The sequence below is a fragment of the Lissotriton helveticus genome, chromosome 1_1 (assembly GCF_964261635.1).
Source record: "Lissotriton helveticus chromosome 1_1, aLisHel1.1, whole genome shotgun sequence".
Taxonomy (NCBI): Eukaryota; Metazoa; Chordata; class Amphibia; order Caudata; family Salamandridae; genus Lissotriton; species Lissotriton helveticus.
Genome location: NC_136057.1, coordinates 1,754,519,273 through 1,754,533,990, shown reverse-complemented (window position 1 = coordinate 1,754,533,990; position 14,718 = coordinate 1,754,519,273).

Below are 14,718 nucleotides of genomic sequence, written 5' to 3'. Positions count from 1 at the left end.
CATAACTATATTTTTTTTCGGTTCCTCTGGAGAGTACATCGTGGCAGATGAAGCGTGTAACGTACCGGGCATTTACCTTTTTTGGCATGTAGAGGAAAGGAAAAAAAAATCGAGCGTCCGAGTTCTAAGGTGTCCCAGGGCCATTTTAGTGGACCAGGCCCAAATCCAAAGAACAGGCCGCCATTTTGAGAGTCCTGTTGCAGCCGCCTGTCGCTGTAGCATCAAGAGCGGCCGAAACTCAGCTGAATGGCAACTGAAACGGTAAAGGGGCGCCCCACTACAGCAGACGAGCCTCCACCTAGGAAGGCCCGTTCACGCCGCCTCCCCCCCCCCTTCGGGCACCCCACGCCGTTATTCGGAGCAGTATTGTAGGATGGCCACACCAGTGCAGCAACTTGCTAGACACCACCTCGGTGGTAACCGAATCTCAGCGCCTTGTGGTGTCTTCTAGTCAGAAAATATTGTTGCGCTGCCTTTGGCCCCATTCGCACATCGGTCCGCTACTGATGCCATCTCACAGGCTAATGGGGCGCCCCACGCCGACTTTCAGCATTGTAGGATGGCCACACCAGTACAGCAACTTGCTAGACACCACCTCGGTGCCATCCGGATCTTGGCATCTCAGCGCCTAGTGGTGTCTTCTATTCAGAAAATATTGTTGCGCTGCCTTTGGCCCCATTCGCACATCGGTCCGCTACTGACACCATCTCACAGGCCAACAGGGCGCCCCACGCCGACTTTTACCATTGTAGGATGGCCACACCAGTGCCACAACTTGCTAGACACCACCTCGGTGCCATCCGGATCTTGGCATCTCAGCGCCTAGTGGTGTCTTCTATTCAGAAAATATTGTTGCGCTGCCTTTGGCCCCATTCGCACATCGGTCCGCTACTGACGCCATCTCACAGGCCAACGGGGCGCCCCACGCCGACTTTCAACATTGTAGGATGGCCACACCAGTGCGACAACTTGCTAGACACCACCTCGGTGCCATCCGGATCTTGGCATCTCAGCGCCCAGTGGTGTCTTCTATTCGGAAAATATTGTTGCGCTGCCTTTGGCCCCATTCGCACATCGGTCCGCTACTGACGCCATCTCACAGGCCAACGGGGCGCCCCACGCCGACTTTCAACATTGTAGGATGGCCACACCAGTGCAGCAACTTACTAGACACCATCTCGGTGCCATCCGGATCTTGACGCGTTGTGCTGCCTTCGGCCTATTCGCACATCGGTCCGCTACTGATGCGAACTCACAGGCCAACGGGGCACCCCACACCGACTTTCAGCATTGTAGGATGGCCACACCAGTGCTGCAACTTGCTGGACACCACCTCGGTGCCATCCGGATCTTGGCATCTCAGCGCCTTGTGGTGTCTTCTATTCAGAAAATATTGTTGCGCTGCCTTTGGCCCCATTCGCACATCGGTCCGCTACTGACGCCATCTCACAGGCCAACGGGGCGCCCCACGCCGACTTTCAACATTGTAGGATGGCCACACCAGTGCGGCATCTTACTAGACACCACCTCGGTGCCATCCGGATCTTGGCGCGTTGTGCTGCCTTCGGCCTATTCGCACATCGGTCCGCTACTGACGCGAACTCACAGGCCAACGGGGCGCCCCACGCCGACTTTCAGCATTGTAGGATGGCCACACCAGTGCTGCAACTTGCTGGACACCACCTCGGTGCCATCCGGATCTTGGCGCGTTGTGTTGCCTTCGGCCTATTCGCACATCGGTCCGCTACTGACGCCGCCTCACGTGCCAACGTATTTTCTCCGCATTTTATACCCTATGCCGCATAACAGGTCATGTGACTTGTTTATAAAACTTTTCATTGGTTCATTTTACTTTTGGTTTCCTAATGATGGAAGGCTTGATCATATGACCTAAAAATAACACTTTTCATTGGATGAAAACTTTTTTTTTTTCCAAACGATGAAAGCCCCACCTTGTTTCTGGATGTTTCAGACTGAAGCTGGCGTCAGCATGAAAGCACCACCATCTCGTGGCTCCGTCGTGGTCATTCCGCGAGCAATCATGGCAGCCGCTCCCCACCAGAAGCCTGCAGGAGTCGGGGGCCCCCAAAACTTTTGTTGAATCTTCAAGGCGGAGGGGACGCTTTCGAGAATGGGGTCCAAGACCTAGCAGACAAGCGTCCGATTTCCAAGGTGTCCCAGGGCCATTTCAGTGGACCAGGCCCAAAAAGGAAAGAGCCTGCCGCCATTTTGAGAGTCCTGTGACAGCCGCCTATCGCTGCACCGCAAGAGTGGGCGCAACTCAGCTGAATTGCGGCTTTTGACACAGTGGACCAAAAGCGGACGGAATGGCAACTGAAACGGTAAAGGGGCGCCCCACTACAACAGACGAGACTCCACCTGGAGAGGCCCGTTCACGCCGCCTCCCCCCCCCCCCGGGGTGCCCCACGCCGGTATTCGGAGCAGCATTGTAGGATACCAAAACCAGTGCGGCAACTTACTGGACATCACCTTGGTGCCATCGTTCTGCTGCCTTGGAACTATTCGCACAACAGACCGCTACTGATGACCCACCCCCCGCGACGCCCCACGCCGGATACCGAAATCAGTGCGGCACCCAGGCAACATCACCTGGGTGCCGTCCAGAAATCTGGACGTTGTGCTGCGTTGGGACTATTCGCACAACCGACGGCTACTTCCTTCTTTTTCCCTAAAAATGTTTAAATGTTTTTACTGTTTTTGTTATGTTGTATATATTTATAAGTTATTAAAGTTTTATAACCCTACTACTTTGTTGGAGTGCTATATATTTTTAATGTGACACATAATTGTAAAAACTTTGATGTACAAAGAGTCATCCCTGGAATCTTCCGCTTCAGGCTCGGTCCCCTCCCCAATCACAATACAGGATGGTTTTCAGATAGTAGGAACGCGTGTGCTGTGACGGATCTCATCGAGTGTGGGCCTTGATCTACTATAACTCCTTTGAAGAGGGGTGATTCTTTACAGCTGGGGCAATAAACTACAACTGCAGGGCTAGCTGATAGCCTAGGACCGGCCTGGACAATCGGACACAGAGGAAAAGGAGTGTCAGAGGGTGCGGTAGTGAATAGGGCGAAAGGGAGGTGTCGGGCGGGCACAGGGTGTGATTCTCAGGGAAGAGCAGCGCAGATGGGGGGAGGTTTATTACCCATGCATAAGACAGAGAGCGGGGGTGACCAGTGCCTGGGGGAGATGCTTGCGAGGGTGGGGAGCCATGCTAAGGATCGACAGCGTGCAGAGAGTAGGTCTGGTCAAGGCATCTAAAATGACTGCCGTGCACGACAAAAGTGTGGCCTTTGAAAAAAGGCAAGATGGCGCAGACAATGTTTTTCAACACTTCCTGATTTCCTTCGAATCGAACGTTAACAGACGTTGGGGCATATTACCAAAGTTAAGCGATATTTATCCCTAACGATGCTTAGCAACGAATTTTTTACCGCTAAGCATCGTCAGAAATTATCGCAGATAAACCTTGCTATTATCAAGGTTTATCGCAAATGCGATAAAAAACGACCGCAATGCATTAATATCGCTGAAAAGTCAGCGATATTCATGCATTACCGAGCTAATGCTCTTAGCCATGTTATCCACCTCCCATTGGATAACATGGCTAAGAACTGCTCAGGGCAGGTGGTAGCTTTTGGAGATATTCGCGCTTAGCGCGAATATCTCCAAAAGTTGGTAATAGGAGATAGCGATGTTAGTGACTGTTTCCAGTCGCTAACATCTTGGCATGCCCACTTTGCATGTCATTAGTGATAAATATCACTGACATGCAAAGTGGGGCCCAAGATGGTCGCTATCTCCTACTAGCGGTCGCTAACTGGTGTTAGCAACAGCTAGGTAATACAGAGATAATTTTATCTCCGCGAAGCGGAGCGCTGTTACAGATATATATCTTTTTTTGAACGTTAATTTCTCAAAATCCACTGAAGCACATATATTGAGACCTAGCAAAGGCACATCGAGCTACCAGTCCCTACAATTTTGCCAAGTTTCGTGCAAATCCATTCAGCCGTTCGATTATTATTATTATTATTTTGTTTTTGCCCCGCGGGGCCCTTTTAAAACCTCCACATCAAACCTAAGAGGTCAAGGAGGATCTACTATGCCCCCTTATGGTCATTTGCCCCTTCGCTTTGGCCTCCTCTTGTCTCTCGATCCTACCGAGAGACAAGATGGCGGCCGCTACGGACTGTTTGCAATGTTTACAGACGCCGGAGAACCAATCAGCTTCACAAAGCTCCGTTACGCGAAAAGTACACGAAGCGGAGCGCTGTTACAGATATATATCTTTTTTTGAACATTAATTTCTCAAAATCCACTGGAGCACATATATTGAGACCTAGCAAAGGCACATCGGGCTACCAGTCCCTACAATTTTGCCAAGTTTCGTGCAAATCCATTCAGCCGTTCGATTATTATTATAATTTTTTTTTTTGCCCCGCGGGGCCCTTTTAAAACCTCCACATCAAACCTAGAGGGTCAGGGAGGATCTACTATGCCCCCTCATGGTCATTTGCCCCTTCGCTTTGGCCTCCTCTTGTCTCTCGATCCTACCGAGAGACAAGATGGCGGCCGCTACGGACTGTTTGGAATGTTTACAGACGCCGGAGAACCAATCAGCTTCGCTTCACAAAGCTCCGTAACGCGAAAAGTACGCGAACTGGAGCGCTGCCTGGTCCGCTGTTACAGATATATATCTTTTTTTGAACGTTAATTTCTCAAAATCCACTGGAGCACATATATTGAGACCTAGCAAAGGCACATCGGGCTACCAGTCCCTACAATTTTGCCAAGTTTCGTGCAAATCCATTCAGCCGTTCGGGCTAAAAGTGAGGCCAACCGCCCTATGGAAAACTCAATGTTAAAAACACGTTTTGGGACCCCCCTTTTTTCTCGGCCCCCCCTTGACAAACCCCCCCCAAATTTTCAGGGGCTGCTCAGAAACAAAATGTTCCATTTTCCTGAAAATTTCAGCCAATTCCGTCCACAAACGCCAAAGTTATTAGACATAGAATTTTCAAAAATCCCATAGAGAAAAAATCCTAACTATATATACCTACTGGCGACCGCCAGTAGGTAATATATATATATATATATATATATATATATATATATATATATATATATATATATATATATATATATATATATATATATATATATATATATATGAAAGAAATACCCTGTGATAGGTTGTTCCTAGCGGAAAGAAGACTCGCACTCCACGGTGACCGCAAACATCAATTTACTTTACTGGCTGACGCATTTCGAGCAAGAGCTCTTCTTCACAAGCCAAAGTTACACCACCATTGTTCACCATTATAAGTGTATTTACAAAACATAAAGGTAGGACCAGTCCAAAACAATCCAATGGAAACAATACTATTGTCACTGTGATAGAAGACAGACTCACTGCCTCCTCACTCAATACATTTGACAGCGTGTTAGCAACAGAATGAATGTAGCAAAATAAATTCAATTCATTAGGACATTTTCATTCGGGAACATTGTAAAATAACAACAAAGTTGAAGGTCTAAAAAAGAATATTGTTGCTCAGTAAAAGATAGAAGAGTAATTTTTCAACATTCAGTTTGACTGTAAGTTTGTAATTCAATTGTGGCCATGTGGCCCATTATAAAACCACATGTTATTCCAGAACTCATACAAGAGAGGAAAGGTCCCAATCAATATACAATGCCAAAAGAAAGAAAAAGCAACAATCCCTGTTAAGCCACAGGGACTTGCCCAAAAGACTGACCGTGCTCTCGAACACCATGGAGGGGTTCCTAGTTGGGTATGGGGTAGGGAAAGGAGGAGAAGGTAGTGATGACGGCAAGCTGGACATTTCTCTCATACAAAATCATTGAAATTGGATGGATGAGTGTGTGTATAGGTGTGTTACTGAATGAATGACTGGCTCAATAGTGTCTTTATGAGTAACTACATATGTTTTAAACTAGTATAAGAGAGTATTGGTGTATATAAGTGAGTATATGTGAAAGTGAAAGATTGGAAGAGTTCCTGTATAAATAAGTATGTGTTTATATAAGTGATTGTTTAAGAGAGTAAGTATGTGTACGTTTCTGTAGAAGTGAGTTTAGTGGTGTGTGTACAACTGTATATGTAAGTAAATGGATGTTTGATTCTTAATTAGCATGAGTGACATTTTTTAGAAAATGTTAGTTTCTATTTTTGAATGTGTGTATGGAAGGTTATATTAGGGTAAGAGGAGGTCTGCAAATTTATTACAAGGATGATGTTATCAGTGATGTCATTTTGATGTCATCAGTGATGTCGTGAGTGATGTCACTGACCATGTCATGAGTGATGTAATATGTGATGTCATCAGCAGTGCATTGCGGGGGCGCGAGTTATAGTTAGCTGAACTAACTATAACGGGGAAATTTCAATGGTTTTGTATGAGAGAAATGTCCAGCTAACTATAACGCCCATAAAACCTATTTTTTTTCAGTGAATTTCTAAGTTTTTTTTAATGATAATTCCTAACTATAACCTACTTGAAACCTATGTTTTTTTCAGCGAATTTATAAGGTTTTTTAAATGATAATTCCTATTTATAATGTTCAACAAGCATATCTGTTTTTTCTATCTTTTTTAAATTATCATCCCATTCTCAACGTTGTATAAACTGCAAATATTACAACTCCTCAATTTATTCCTTCCACCAAGAAAATTGCTACAAACCAAAACCACGTTATAATATACAAACTAGGGGTTCTCGTAGAAAAAAACACAAAAAAACCACTTCCCAAACTTTCAAAAACAAACCAAATCTACAATGCTATGTTATGTTATGTTATGAGCAATTTGTATAGCACGCGAATACCCGTAGGTGTCTTGGCACTTCCGGTACTCCTTAGTAAGTTTCAGACTACAGCAGGAGCTCAGAAGAGCCATGTCTTCAGTTGCTTCCTAAACTCCAAGGGCCTTATTTATGAAGGCCTTGAGCCGCCGGTGCGTCACTTTTAACATGGGAAAAAGTGACGCACCGGCGCTGCAAGGCCTTCATAAATAAGGCCCCAAGAGCGTAGGTATTTCCCTCAAGTATCGAGGGAGACAGTTCCATTCATTTGAGGTGTTATAACTGAAACTCCTAATTTCAAAAGGGGGTGGTGATGGACAGAGTATCTGAGTTAATCAGAACACTCCTACCCAGTCAACAGATCAGGGCTTGATCCATCACCGTTTTTTAGCTCACTGCACCATCCCAGTTCAGAACCTGGCTATATGCAAATTAGTCTGTCCCTGGCCCAGTGCATCATGGGAACAGGGCAGACCAAACTACCAAGCCAATTCTTCACTGGAAAGGAAACAAGCTTCCGGGGACCGGTTTCTGGCATTACAGCCGTCTTCGGCCCGGCTTGCTTGAATCCTGATGGTACAGTGAGCAAGGGACTCACATCTGAGCATACCCTTCCACACTTATGGTGGCCAAAATAATTTCAAAAGGGGGTGGTGATGGACAGAGTATCTGAGTTAATCAGAACACTCCTACCCAGTCAACAGATCAGGGCTTGATCCATCACCGTTTTTTAGCTCACTGCACCATCCCAGTTCAGAACCTGGCTATATGCAAATTAGTCTGTCCCTGGCGGTGTTGGATCTAGCCCTGATCTCTTGACTGGGTGAGAGTTTTCTGCTTAATTCAGAGACTCTGTCCATCACCACCCCTTGTTGTTAATTATTTTGTCCACCCTAAGCGTGGAAGGGTATGCTCAGACATGAGTCCCTTGCTCACTGCACCATCAGGATTCAAGCAAGCCGGGCCGAAGAGGCTGAAATGCCAGAAACCGGTCCCCGGTAGCTTGTTTCCTTTCCAGTGTAAGAATTGGCTTTGTAGTTTGGTTTGCCCTGTTCCCATCATGCACTGGGACAGGAACAGACTAATTTGCATACAGCCAGGTTCTGAAACTGGGATGATGCAGTGAGCTAAAAAACGGTGTTGGATCTAGCCCTGATCTCTTGACTGGGTGAGAGTTTTCTGCTTAATTCAGAGACTCTGTCCATCACCACCCCTTGTTGTTAATTATAACTGAAACTCCGTCCTTCCCAGTTCACCTTTCTTATCCTGGTCATGGATATCAGATGTAAGTTGGAAGATCTCAAGGATCTATTTGGGGTATACCATTTAAAGAGTTCCCATAGAAATGTGGTTCCTTCCTTGTGAAGAGCTTTGTGAGCAATGCATAAGGCTTTACATTTTACCCTTTGGGCAACTGGCAACCAGTGGAGGTCCTGAATACCAATTCTGACCGACTGATATTTAGGCATATCCAGTACAAGTCTTGCAGCAGTGTTTTGTACTATTTGAAGTTTTTTGAGTAAGGTTGCTTGAATATTAATATATAGCCTATTGCAATAATCTATTTTGGGTAGCACCAGTGAGGTCACCACCGTCTTTCTTGATTTTAGAGGGATAAAAGGACAGATTTTTCTTAGGATCTTTATCATAAAGTAGACAGAGGACACCACTTTAGATACTTGCGATTTGAGATTCAGTTTATCATCTATAATAACTCCCTGGTTTTTGGCTTTGGTCACAGGTGTAGGGGGGGGGCGAGGTTGTCCGGCCACCAGTCTGGGGACCAGGGAGGAAAAAGATTCCTGAACATGATCACCTCCGTCTTGGTGGAGTTTAATTTCAGGCAGTGGTCACTCATCCATGAACAAAGTTTAGTCATACAATCATGGAGCTTAGTAGAAAAGTTGATACCCTTGTCCACTGTCGAGATAACCAATTGGGTATCATTGGCATAGGAGGTAGGAATAAGATTAAAACTCCTGATTAGTGGGGCCAATTCCACGACATAAATGTTAAAGAGTGTGGGGCTCAACGAAGAGCCATGTGGGACCACACAAGGCAGTGTGAAAGGTGCTGATTTAAAATTGCCCAACTGAACAAATTGGGTTTTGTTGGACAGGAAGGAGGTAAGAAGGGAAAGGGCAGCTCCTCCAATCCCTATAGTTTTTAAACGCTGCACCAGGAGACTGTGGTCTACCGTGTCAAATGCAGCGGATAGGTCTAGCAGTATAAGAGCTGCTGACCCACCGCTGTCAAAAGACGATCAAATTTCTTCTGTAGTTTTTATCAAAGCCGTTTCTGTACTATGATTAGTCCTAAAGCCAAATTGACTATGATCTAGGACTTCGGTATTGGAAATGAAGGTAGAGAGTTCTCTGTTAATAATTTTCTCTATTATCTTTGCTGGTAGAGGAATTTTGGTGATTGGTCGATAATTGTTAGGATCAGTTGCATTAAGGTTGTTTTTTTTCAGAAAAGGGAGAATACAGGTCAGTTTCCAAACCGAAGGGAATCACCCTTGTGCCGGCATTTGATTAAACAGTTTGGACAGAGAGGGTCCTATAAAGTGACAAATACTTTTTACAATTCTAGGGGAGCAGGGGTCTTCCGGTGATCCTGATTTAGCCATAGAAATAGATGTACATATTAGGGTTTCTGAGGTAGGGTTAAAGTTGAGAAGAAGAGATTTGGCTGTGTCTTGCTGCCCTATCTTCTCATTTGAATTGGAGGAGGCAAATTGATTAAAAATTTGGTTCACCTTGGATCTAAAAGTATGAGCAAGAACATCACTGAATTCTTGACTGTGATTAACTAAATCATCATTACTGTTGGATGTTAAAAGTTTAACTGTTTGAAAAAGTTCCTTACTGGAGTGGCCTGCTTTTTCAATCTGAGACGTGTAATATTGGCTCTTTTCACAGATAACTTTTTTTTTAAAGTCTGAGAGTAAGGCTTTGTATTTAGCTTTTTCTGGAGCTTCATAGTGTTGTATCCATGCTCTTTCTTGCCTTCTGCAAGCCTGTTTATCTAATTTTAAGGCTTCAGAGAACCAGGGGGCCGAGGGCAATTTCCTATTTTTATTGATAATCACAGTAGGAGCGAGGGCAAGACAATTAGAGTCCATCCACCATCCATGAGGTGTACTTTATGGCTGAAGATTCAGTATTTAGCTCCAGATCCTGCTGGGTTTGGGCCAAATGATCTATCAAGACCTGAGGGTCAATGCGGTGCCAGAGTCTGCCAGTGGTCCTAGTAGGGGCCTTGCTCCTATCATCACGTAAAGGAGTTTTATATTGGCATTGTTGTCAGACCATGCTAGTAGAAGAATATAGATGTTATAGAGAGCAGGGTTGTTGGAAAAAATACCATCTAGGGTATGTCCTGCAGCATGTGTGGGACCTTGGTTAGGTTGAGTAAGGCCCAACTCAGACATCAACTCCAGGAGCTCCTTGGTGTCTTTGTCCTTCTTCATTTCCAGGTAAAAATTCCAATCACCCTGGAGCGTAAACCATTTATGTTGGACACTACATTCAAGGAGTGAGCTTAAGTTTGACAAAAAGTTGATTCTTGGACCAGGTGGACGGTAGATTAGAAAACCATTAAAAGAGTCTTGGCCCTGAAATGAGATTTTATAATGTAAGGCCTCGCAATTGGTGGAGGTGACTTTTGCACAGTAAACACTAAGGGGTCCAGTACGATGTCGGGTGGATTTCCTCCGTCAGGCTGGCGGTGGCCACCGCCAGCCTGGCGGATGAAATCCGCCCGACATCTATTGCCCAACTCCCCCCCGCCATATTAGGATGGCGGAGGGGACCGTGGCGGTGTGAAACACTGCCCGCCTGTTTTCCGCCCCAGTCGCCTTGCGGCTGGGCGGAAAATGATTAATATGGACCGCCCACCATATTACAATGGGCTATTGGTGATGCTATTCCGTGGTGGCAATGCCGCCACGGAAAGGCATGCGGAGACTCCCTGCGAGGGCCCCTTGCGGGCCCCCTGGGAGTCCGTGCGTTAGGGGGTGCACATGGGGGGTACCTATGGTACCCCCCCGCATTTCTAAGTGCAACATGGCAGGCACCGTGCGGTGCCTGTCATGTCGCGCTTAGAAAAGCACAACTTGCTCTTTTACCATTGCGGCGGGCGGAGATTTCTGCTCCGCCCACCGCAATGGTACATATACAGGATGCGCCCGCCTGTGTGGCGGGCGCATCCTAATGCCCTGATTGGAACCCCCGCCCTTATGGCGGGCGGTCCCAGGCCCCGGTATGATGGCGGGCGGACTAAGTCCGCCCGTCATCATAATGGGCCCCCTAAGTTCTATTTTGTGAATCAGTGCAAGACCAACCCCTCTAGCTAAATGCCTATCATGCCTAAACACTATGGGGTCGATTCCGATCCGGTAAAATTCTCATCTGTACGATTCACATCCGGAGCTGTCTCCGTACGACTCGTACACACACCGTACGACTCGACGAGTATGATCCGGACCGGGGTACCAGGACGCGATTCATATGGTCCACGTCAGGTAAGAGCGATTCGTATGGAAATTCGCACATACACATACACACCGTATGGTGCGTACCCCCCATGATCGCAGGGGTACGCACCGTACCCCTACGATCATGGGGGTACGCACCGTACACCCAGCGGACATAGGGTACGCACCGTACACCCAACGTACATGGGGTACGGTGCATACACCCCAAGATCGCGGGGTATGGTACGTACCCCCCATGATCGCAGGGGTACGGTGTGTACCCCTGCAATCATGGGGGTACGCACCACACCCGGGGGGGCATTCCGTACCTGTTTCAGCGCGAACTCTGCTTTTATGGCTGTTTTCAGCTCCCGTAGAAAAAGGGTTGTACGGTGCGTACCCAACATGAATCGTACTTGCCGGTTCGGAAAAAGCAGCCGCGAGCGGTACAGATGTCGCGTACAGCGGGTTCCGAGGGAGATTCGTACGGGGATTTCATTCGTACAGTCCCTGTACGATTCGTACGGAGTCCAGCTCCTGGTACGAATCGTACTTCGTTGTACGTACGGGGGATTTTGCAGGGTACGATTCGTACGGGAAAAACGCTCTGAACGGCAATTCGGAGCGCTTTTTACCGGATCGGAATCGACCCCTTTATAGCCATCCGGGACAGCATATTGAAATCAGGATCTGAGGCGTCATTGCCCCAAGTTTAAGTAATGAATAGAACATCTATTTTATTATCAGTGATAAAATCAACTATTTCATAGCTGTGCTTTATGAGGGACCTAGCATTAATAAGAGCTAGCTGTGGGTCCCAAGGCCTAAGCGTAGAGTTGCTTACATCGGTGTGTAGATCTGTTGTGTGATCAACAAAATAAAAGGCGATAGTTCCACTTACCACTAACAAATTAATATCAACATTTATGTAGTGTAACAACGTTGACTATGTACTGTGTGAATTACATCCAACTCATACTTTTAAGCCCTCGATGCGAGTCTTGCCCAGACGGCGTTGGAGTAAGTTAAAACTGGAAGACCTCCACCGCCTTCTTTCCGAAGACCCACTGGGCTCAGTGGAGAATGTGGAATCTGGCTATGACCATTTTTGCGAATGGGTAACCAGAGCCCTTGATTCCCTTATTCCAATGACATCGAGCAAGTGTGGACCCCGCGACCCAAGTCCTTGGTATAATGGCACACTGCGTGTGCTGAAAAGCTCCTGTAGACGTGCAGAGAGAGACTGGCGGAGAACGTATGATAACAGCAAAAAAGCCTTTTATATGGCTACCGTCAAGTCTTATCACCGAGCTGTCTGCAGAGCCCGGGCCGCATTCTATGCCCTGGAATTCCGTAACAGTCTGAATCCAGCCAAAACCATCTTCAAAGCTCCCAAGTATCTTGTGGCTAAAAAGCCCTCTGTCGATGTTATTGGCTCCAACACTCATTGTGAAACGCTGGCGCCCTTTTTTCTGGAGAAGGTTCACACCATCTATAGAGCCTTTCCCACGGTTGTGCATACCGGTGCCGGGCTGCATAATCTCCCTAGACAGGTGGTGTTAGACTCTTTTCCCTGTCTTACACCGGAGATTTTTAAGACTCTGGCCCTTCAAGTTAAGTCGGGGTCTCCGGCAGACCCGCTCAAGCCAGCAATGTTTAGAGACTTGCCACCCTCTAACCCAGTTTGCGATCTGATTAACATCTCGCTCACGTCTGGCCGGGTACCTTCGAAGTGGAAGCAGGCAGTAGTAATGCCCATTTTGAAGAAGCCATCTCTCGACCCCAGTAAATCGGAGAACTATCGGCCAATCTCGCTTCTCCCGTGGCCAGCCAAAGTCGCGGAGGCGCATGTTAACACCGCCCTCTCTGACCATCTCTCGCGTACTAACGTTCTGAATGATACACAGAATGGTTTCCGAGCTGGCCACAGCACGGAGACAGCACTCCTATTTATGGTTGAGCATCTGCGGGCGGTGCTCGATGCAGGTCAAACGGCGGCGCTTGTTTTATTAGATCTGAGCGCCGCCTTTGACACCGTCTCGCATGGGATCCTCCTGCAGCGCCTTGAGGAGGCAGGCGTGACTGGCACTGCATTGCAGTGGTTCCGATCGTTTCTGGCGGATCGTTCTTTCTGTGTGGCTGCCCCGCCCCATCAGTCCAAATTCCATCCTCTGATGCTTGGGGTCCCGCAGGGTTCCTCGCTGAGTCCCACGTTGTTCAATCTGTACGTGAGGCCGCTGGCTGAGGTCGTAAAGCACTGCGGTATGACCATGGTGTCATACGCGGATGATACTCAGCTAGCGGTCACGATCAGCGGGGATTCTGGGGTGGAGGCCCCAAGATTCCGGGACGGACTACGGGCGGTGGCCAGTTGGATGACGTCCAACTGTCTCCAACTGAATGCCAAAAAAACAGAGATTATGGTCTTTGGCAAACAGACGGAACTTTGGGGCGATACTTCGTGGCCCCCTGAGTTGGGTCCCACCCCCACTCCGGTTTCGGAGATTACAAATCTGGGGGTGTGGTTGGACCCTACCCTCAGTTTTGTAGGCCATACTAAAACGATGGCGGCCTGCTGCTTTGGCATTTTGCGTAATCTGAGACCTGCACTCAAATTTTTTGACGCCGCGACCCGTCAACTTGTGGTTCAGGCGACGGTGTTGTCTCGGCTGGATTATGCCAGCTCCCTTTTTATAGGGTTAAATCAGGCCGAGCTCACCCGCCTCCAGCGAGTGCAAAATGCAGCAGCCAGAGCAGTTGTAGGCCTTCCTAGGTTTGGTCCTGTTTCTCACACCCTGCGTGCTCTCCATTGGCTGCCCATCAGGCAGCGGATTCACTTTAAGGTGCTTTGTATGTCCTTTAAGATCTTAAAAGGCCCCTCCACTCAGATACTGCATAACCTTCTGTGTCCCTATATTCCTGGTCGTTCTCTTCGCTCTTCGGACCGTGAATTAGCAACAGTTCCACGTTTTAAACGCAGCCGAGCTGGGGGACGCTCCTTTCGGGTGCGGGCAGCCGCTCTGTGGAATGCCCTTCCTTTTGAAATCCGGACCCTTGCCGACCTGCTTTCTTTTCGTATGGCTGTCAAGACTCTTCTGTTCCCGTAGCCCTCTCCTCTCTTAAACGCCCATCTTTTCAGTTATGTTGTGTGGCTTCCTTGTCAGGGGCTGGGACGCTCCTTCGCTGGAGCAGCTGTGCGCATAATAAATGCCAGTAACATAACATAACATAACATACCCATATCTAAAGACAAATATGTAATAGAGGTACTCATTATACACTTCCAACACCCAACAAAATTACAACACTTAGTGCCACCACCAAAAGACCCACCCCTCCTGACCGCTCCCTCTCTACTACCTCAGATGCAGCGCAAAACAGGACAACAAA